Source organism: Callorhinus ursinus, unplaced genomic scaffold (assembly GCF_003265705.2).
Source record: "Callorhinus ursinus isolate GAN/ISIS: 27379988/994484 unplaced genomic scaffold, GSC_fseal_2.0 scaffold15, whole genome shotgun sequence".
In the NCBI taxonomy this organism is placed as follows: domain Eukaryota; kingdom Metazoa; phylum Chordata; class Mammalia; order Carnivora; family Otariidae; genus Callorhinus; species Callorhinus ursinus.
The window spans coordinates 23,052,105-23,060,798 of NW_027397077.1; positions in this window are offsets into that span (position 1 = coordinate 23,052,105).

Sequence of the window (8,694 nt, forward strand, 5' to 3'; positions counted from 1 at the left end):
TTGACTGGGCCACAGGGATTCAGATTTGGTTAGACATTATTTCTGGGTGTGTCTACAGGGGTGTTTCTAGATGAGATTAACAGTTGAATCGGTAGACTGTGTAGAGCAGATTGTCCTCCCCAGCATGCGTGGGCTTCATTTAATCCACTGAAGGGCTGAATACAACAAAAGGCTGAGTAAGAAAGAATTGTCTGTCTCTACTTGACTGTCTTCAAGCTGGGATATCAGTCTTCTGCCTTTGGACTTGAACTCACACTGGCTCTTATACCATTGGCTCTCCTGGTTCTCGGGTCCTTGAACTTGGACTGTAATTATACCATCAGGTCTCCTGGTTGTCCAACTGGCTACTGCAGATCTTGGACTTCTCAGCCTCCATAATCATGTGAACCAATTCCTCATAATACATACATACATATATATTTATATTTATAAATAAAATGTATACATATAACCATCCTGTTGGTTTTCCAGAGAGCCTAGATGTTGTGGCTGGGTTCATAGTGACAGAGAGTGGTGAGGACCTAGAGCAATGAATGGGCTACTTGGACAGTTCTTTATATGGTGACATTTATCCTGGGAAATTATTGCAGTTGGAGGCAATCTCCTTCTCAGCCTGACCAATTCTGAAATTTAAACCATCATTGCCCCAGAGTTGATGAGTGATACCTTCCAAAAACACTAGAGGAATCCAAAATGTCAATAATGTACAATGAGAAGCACAAGAGTTAGAAAGACCATTTTGAGTGGGCCTGATCAGGACATCCCCTCTTGTAAAAAAGCCCCATTTGTGATGGCTTGCCTATGAAATTAAAGAGAAAGGGGCATATCCCAGAAGATTCCTAGGTTTCTGATTGCAAACCAGACGGCTAGTTGGTGGTGGCCATCACTGAAAAGGGGACACAGGCTTAGTAGAAAAAGATCATTGGTTAAGTCATGTCGATCTTGAGATGCCTTTGAGATATCCGGAAAGGAGATGTCAAAAAGGCAATGAAATATGTGGTCACTACTAGGCTAGAAGTGTACATATGTGGGCCATCTGCAAAAAAGTCAACACTGAAGCTGTGACCATGGAGGAGATTGTCCAGGGAGGGGGTAAAAAAGAAGCCCTAACATTCCTAAGGAATTCCTATAGCTGATGGGCTGAGAGAGGAAGATAAACCTGAAAAGGTGACAAGAACTTTTTGGGAAAGCATAAGACGATGATATTTGAGCTCCTACTCAAAGGATAATTAAGCTTCTGACTAGAAATAGTAGGACAGACATTCAGGGATGGAGGGGACGTAATGAGCTGAATCACTCAGGACAACCTGAGCAGGGCAGATGTGTGGAAGAGCAAGTTACAGTTTGATTGTTGAACCTGAGAGGGAGACACAATGACAAAGGAGATGACTGCCATATGATGAGCCATCTCCAATGTCATTGTTAGGGTTTGTACTCATTCAGCAGATACATGGTTCTTAAACTCAGGAGGCTGAGTGTCAGGGCTCTGGACATCCTGTCTACACCTCCACTGCAGCGCCTTTGCTTTTTCTTTTTAGATGTGGCTAAGACAGTATTTTGAGATCTAAATCCGTGTTATTTTTCCTCTGTTTGTTAGATTGGACAGTGAATTTTTTCAAGCCAACTGTTTCTTACCTCTGAATTTCTAGAACTCAGAACATCATAGATGCTCAATAGTTACTCAGTGAACGAAAAAGGAAACTATAGCTAGTATTTACTGAGCTCTTATGTGTCAGGCACTACTTTAAAATCTGACTTCATAATAACTCAAAATTAGATACTATTTTTATCACTTCATTTTACAGATGAAAACAAGAAGATTGGAAAGGAAAGTCGCTTTCTAGAAAGAAAAGGAGCCAGTATTGGGAACCTTCCATATCTGACTCTAATTTTTGTTTTATTTTCCATCACATGGTACCATATCTCTTTTAACATGGACCCAAATTGTGTTGGCCACAATCAAATTTCCAATTACCCAAATGCTGGAATAAATACCTTTATAAGCTTCATAAACTACCCTCCCCCACTTTCTTTTGTTTTGTTTATTGCCACTCCCTAACCTTGCTATTGCTATATGCACATTGAATTTATAAAGTACCATATTAGTCAGGAACATTCTATTTTTTTATAGCACAAACATTTCCAGATGCATTCCTGGGATTTATGAATTAATATCACCAGTTGGATGGTGTGTTTCATATTATTTTGGTAGATAAGAAATCCTTAATGGGAGGCTTGATGATAACAGCGAGCAAGGATTGCCATTCCTCTCCCCATTTAAAAAAATCCATTCTATTATTTGGGGGTGAAATGTAAACCAGGACATTTTCATTTCATTCCCTGCCTATATTGTTCTCTCAGTAACTTTTTTCAGGAGGGGAAAAAAAAAAGTTAACTGAGATGGGGAAAATTCAATAGCAATGTACAGTAGACTCTGAAGAATGTATACTGTCATTTACCACCATTTGGCTGTCTGATGGTTGATTGCTTTCTGAAAGCTCTAAGAACAGGAGATCAATATGCTGCAAAAGTCTGTTTTAGCATTGTGGGAACTTTTACCGCACTCTAGTGCTATCAGCAGGTGGCTAGAATAGACTAATCCTGCAAACAATCCATAAAAAAACCTTCCACATTTGCCACCACCTGGCTGCAATCTACCTTTCCCATCTTATCTTTTGTCCCCATCTACATTCCTACCTCATAATGCCAAATATTATTGACTGAATATGCCCTAAATATTCACCTGCCAGGACATTCAGATCTGTTGGTCTTGAGTATTCTACTCTCCTAGGTGAAGACCAGTTAGTTCTTCAAAACCAAACTCAAACCTCATGTCACATGTGAGGCTTCTCCTCCCAGCTGATTCTCTCTGACCAGCCCTCATTCATTCATTCACTCATTTATTCATTCACTCACTCAACCAAGTTTTCCTGAGCTCTATATCAGGTACTATTGAGAGAGTAGCAAACAACACAGAGATGGTTCCAACCCTCATGGAGCTTACAGCTTAGGTGAACCCAGGAAAAATTAATTACTGCCTTTCTTGGCACTGTTGCTTTTCTGTCTCTACTTGTATCTATTATGTCTTTATTTTTAATTATGGGCACACCCCTAAGCATCATGGGCAATTTAATATCTTATTCATCTTTTTGTTCCCATGGTCACATCCAGTCCTTCCCACACATGAGACACTCAATCAACTTGTGTGTAGGAGAGTCAGATTTTCTATGTGATACCTCAGAAAAACCCAGTAAATGAATAAAAGACTCCTATGGCTTTAAGCAATATCCTGATACCAATCCCTTCCTTCTCTCCAGCCATTGTTCCAGATTTGTAGTAGAAAAATAGGGAAACAGAATCATCCCTACAAGAGCACATGGTTTCTTCTGGTTTTAACCACCCCAGGATTTAACCTCCTTTCATTCTGGATCTGTGCTATCCAATACATATGGCTGTTGGCATCTGAAGTATGACTAGTCTGAGTTGAGATGTGCTGTCAATGAAATCCAGTGGATATCTGATAAATACTTTTATATTTATTACATATCAAAGAGATAATGTTTTGATCAAATTGAATTAAATAAACTATATTATTAAAATTAGTTGTACCTGTTTCTTTTTACTTTTTAAAATGTGGCTATTAGAAAGTTTTTAATTGCATATGTGGTTGGCAATATACTTCTATTGCTATATGTTTCTACTGGACATGCTGTTCTAGATTCTTACCCTCCCAATGTTCTGACCTGGAACAATTCCTTTTGGGGAACTCCCATATCCTCCTGGCATCTGGGGTGAAAGACCTTCATGCTGGCATTTTTTATATCTAGTGTTTTACCCAGTCCTTTGGTGTCATAAAGTGTCATACTATCTATGCTTGGCAAAACACAAGGGTCTGCATTCTTGCCTTTGTTTTTCCCCAAGACTCCTTCTGTCAGCTCTGCAAGGGCTTCCCAGTTATCCTCCTGGAAATATCTGGTCTTACATGATATCTGTCTCTTTCCCTGGGGTAGTCTGCCTCAGCTTCTTCACCTAACAATGGCAGAAGAGCTGCAGATGGGGGAAACTAGCTCCCTCTCAGGAAGGAAAATACAGTTTGATATTTGAATCAAGTATTTTCTCTATATTTATTTATTGATTAAATGAAAATTTTAAGACTCCGAACCGTTTTGGAGTCCATATCATGAGAAATGAAACTTGATTTTATTCTCTTTCTCATGGTCCAAAGGCATGGAAGGAAACCATATTTTGTTACTGTCTCTTTCTCTTGCAGTGCTATAGGATTTTTCAGAGATAAAATGTTGCAGTAAGCCCCACAAGGACACAAGCTTTCTTGAAAAGTAAGGAAACAGAATTTTCCATATCAGTCAACTCAGTGGGTAAATATTAGTTTTGTGGACCCAGAGTGACTCAACCAGTAAGCCCAGCCATTCACAATTTTCTCAGGATTTAAAATCTTAAGCCATGAGAATTCTGACTTTTCTCCTGCAAAAGGATGGAATGAAGGGATCTCCTGTAGGATTACTTGTTGTTCATATTTCATGCCTTTCAGGGGGTTCCAACTCAAGACAATGACATAGGAAGATCCTGAAGTCACCTTCTCCCAGAGATACACTGAGTCTACAGTTACAAATGGGACAATTTCCTCTTAAGAAAACCTAAACCTGGCTGAGTGATGAATATACATTGGGCCAACGAGAAGAAAACCACACTGAAGTGGGTAGGAGAAGCTATTCTCCTACTATTATAGATCACTATTATAGATCTTTTGAGTACAACAACCCATGACAAGGAGAAAACTCAAAACCTGGAGCTCCTCCCCAAGGAGCAAAGGATTTGAATTCCACATGGAGAACCTCAGCTTTTAGGACCTGTGCTTGAGAGATGATCCCCAAAACATCTACCTTTGGAAACAAACAGAGTTTGTGTCTTAAGACCTACAGGATTGCAGCGATCTGGGAGAGAGCTCCCAAAGGGTCCATGCTCTTGGACTTACCCTCCCAAGGACCCAGCTCAGAGGTAGCATATTGCACCCAGACTTAAAGTGAAGGAAGCTTACCTACTTACATTAAAGTCCCAGCTGGAAGGGCAGGCATCTAATTTAATACACATATCTAGGAGCCTTCCGGAACACTCTCCAGGGATGGAGACTGGCATTGTCCATCTTGGCACTCTTGCTCTGCTTTGCTCCAGCTCACCAGTATCTCCTCAGAAGGAGATTACATACTTGTCTGGTGTCCTAGTTTTTGCAACTGCTGCCCAAGGGACACTGCTAGATCACCTGACTAATGGAACTTATTCTTGTGGTCCTACAGGAGTGTATGTATTTGTACACTTTTAAAAAGTTGCTACCTGAGGGTCTGGCTTCCAAGTAGACTGAATCTAGGTTCTCTTCCCTTCCCTAAGGGACACTAACAGATCTTGGCACAGCCCCAACTACTGGAAGCTATTAAGAATATAATAGGCCACTTGGACAAGCACAAAGATTTGAGAGATGACAACGAGTGGAGCAGGGTTAAATGACAAGGGTCACCCCGTATGCAAGGCCCCTCCTTCAAGACTGGGAGAGGTGGTTGTTTTATGTACTGTATAGAGCCCTACAGAGAGTCAAGGAAAATGAAGAAATGGAGGATTATGTTCCAAATGAGAGAACAAGAAAAAATTTCAGAAAAAAAAAAACCTTGATGGAATGGAGATAAGTAATTTATCTGGTAAAGAATTCAAAATAATAGTCATAAAGATGCTCACTGAACTGGGGAGAAGAATGGGTGAACACAGTAATAACTTCAATAGAGAGATGGAAAATATGTGAAAGTATCAAGTAGGGGTGCCTGGGTGGCTCAGGTGGTTAAGTGTCTGCCTTTGGCTCTGGTCGTGATCCCAGGGTTCTGGGATCGAGCCCACATTAGGCTCCCTATTCATGGGAAGCCTGCTTCTCCCTCTCCTCCCCGTTCATGTTCTCTCTCTCTCTCAAATAAATAAATAAAATCTTAAATAAAAGAAAGTACCAAGTAGAAGTCACGAGCTAAAGAATATAATAAATCAACTTAAAAATATACTAGAAGGGTTCAATATCAGACTAGATGAAGCAGAAGAAGGAATCCATTGACTTGAAGACAAAGCACTGGAACTCAACCAATCAGAGTAGCAAAAAGAAAAAAAAAACGATTTTGAAAATGTAAAGATAGCTTAAGGGGCTTATGGGACAAGCTCGAACAGATTAATGTTCATATTATAGGGATCCCAGAAGGAGAAGGAGGCGTTAGAAATCTTGTTTGAAGATATAATGGATGAAAACTTCCCTAATCTGGGGAAGGAAAGAGACAGACATCCAGATCCAGGAATCCCAGAGAGTTCCAAATAAGATGAAATTAAAGAGACCAACACAAAGAAACAATATAATTTTTTTGAGAAGATAACTGCCAATTGTTATTTAATGTTGACTCTAAAATTTAGAGCATGAGAAAGAGTTGGAGAATAAAAAGTAAGGAAAGATTTTATATATATATATATATATATATATATATATATATATATCTCACTTTACATTACATTACAACAAAACAAATAAAAAGAATAGTCTTCCTGTTCTATTATATTCTAATAGTGAAATGGGTGGTCAAAGATACAAACTTTGATTTGTAAAATAAGTCCTGAGGCTATAATGTACAACACAGTGTTTATAATTAATAACACTGTATTGTATGTTTGAAAATTGCTGAGAGAGAAGATGTTAGAAATTCTGATTATCACAAAATAAGAAAAAACTTGTGATCATTTCACTATATATATAATAATTAAACATATAAAAGACATAATAATTAAAATGTGAAAAGTTAAAGGCAAGGAGAGAAAACTAAAAGAAGCAAGAGACAAACCGCTTGTTATGTACAAGGGAACCCTCCATTAGACTATCAGCAGATTTTCTGGAAGAAACTTTACAAGTCAAGAGAAAGTGGCATGATATATTCAAAGTGCTTAAAGGAAAACTCCAAACCAAGAATACCTAGCAAAGTTATCATTCAAAATCGAAGGAGAGAGAGTTTTCCAGACAAGCAAAAGCTAAAGGAATTCATCACTGCTAAATCAGTCTTACAAGAAATGTTAAAGGGTCTTCCTTAAGCAGAAAAGAAAGCCTACTAATTGGTAACAAGAAAATACATAAAGGAATAAATGTTACTGGAAAGGTAAATACATAGTAAAGGTAGTAAATTAATCTCTTATAAAACTAGAATGAAGATTAAAAGGCAAAAGTGGCACAAATAATTATGAAAACAATGATTAGTTAATGGATATACAAGCAAAACGTGACATCAAAAATACAAAACACAATGCATGAGATGGGAAGTAAAAATGTTGAGCTTTACAATTAGGTCAAGTGTAAGTTACCAATTAGAATAAACTACTAGAGATATAAATTTTTATAGGTAAGCTTCATGGTAACCACAAAACAAAAACCTATAGCAAATACACAAACAATAAAGAAAAAGGAATATCAGTATACTACTAAAGAAAGTCATCAAATCACAAAGTAAGAGAGCAAGAGAAAAAGAAAGGAACATAGCAAGAGAAAGAACCTGGACCACTATCTGACATTATACACAAATATTAACTCAAAATAGATTGAGGACTTAAATGTAAGACCTGAAATTATAAAACTCCCAGAAGAAAACAGTGGTAATCTCCTTGACTTAGGTCTTGGCAATTTTTTTTGAATCGGATAGCAAAAGCAGAAGCACCAAAAGCAAAAATAAATAAATGAAACTCAACATTACTGAAAAGCTTCTGTACAGCGAAGGAAACCATCAACCAAATGTAAAGGCAACCTACTGAATGGAAGATAATATTTGCAAATCATGTATCTTATAAGGGGCTAATATCCAAAACTATAAAGAACTTACATAACACAATAGCAAAAAACAAAAAAACCTGATGAAAAATGGGCAGATCTGAACAGATACTTTCCCAAAGAAGACATACAGATGGCTAACAGAAACATGAAAAGATGCTCAACACCATTAATCATCAGGGAAATGCAAATCACAACCACAATGAGATATCATTAGTCAGAATGGCTAGTATCAAAAAAATAAGAAATAACAAGGTTTGGCCAGGGTGTGGAGAAAAGGGAATCCTTGTGCATTGTTGGTGGGAATGTAAATTGGTGCATCCACTGTGGAAAACAGTATGGAGGTTCCTCAAAAAATTAAAAATGGAAATACCATGTGATCCAGCTCTTCCAACTTCTGGGTATTTATCCAGATAAAATGAAAATATAACTCTAAAAGATACATGCACCCATGTGTTTATTGCAGAATTATTTATAATAGCCAAGATATGGAAACAACCTAAGTGTCCATCAATGGATGAATGGAAAAAGAAAATATTGTATATATAAACAATGGAGTATCCTTCAGCCATAAAAAAGAATGAAATCTTGCCATATGAAACAACATGGAACTTGAAGATATTTTGCTAAATGAAATAAGCCAGACAAAGAGAAATATATCATCTCTCTTATATGTGGAATCTGAAAATAAAACAAAACAAACAAAACCAAACAAAAACAGAAACCACACTCATAGAGAGCAGAGAACAGATTGGTAGTTGCCAGAGGAAGGGGGTGGGTGGTGGGAGAAATACATAAAGAGGGTACAGATATATCTTTAAATGTTTTAAAAAAGAAAAACAAACAAA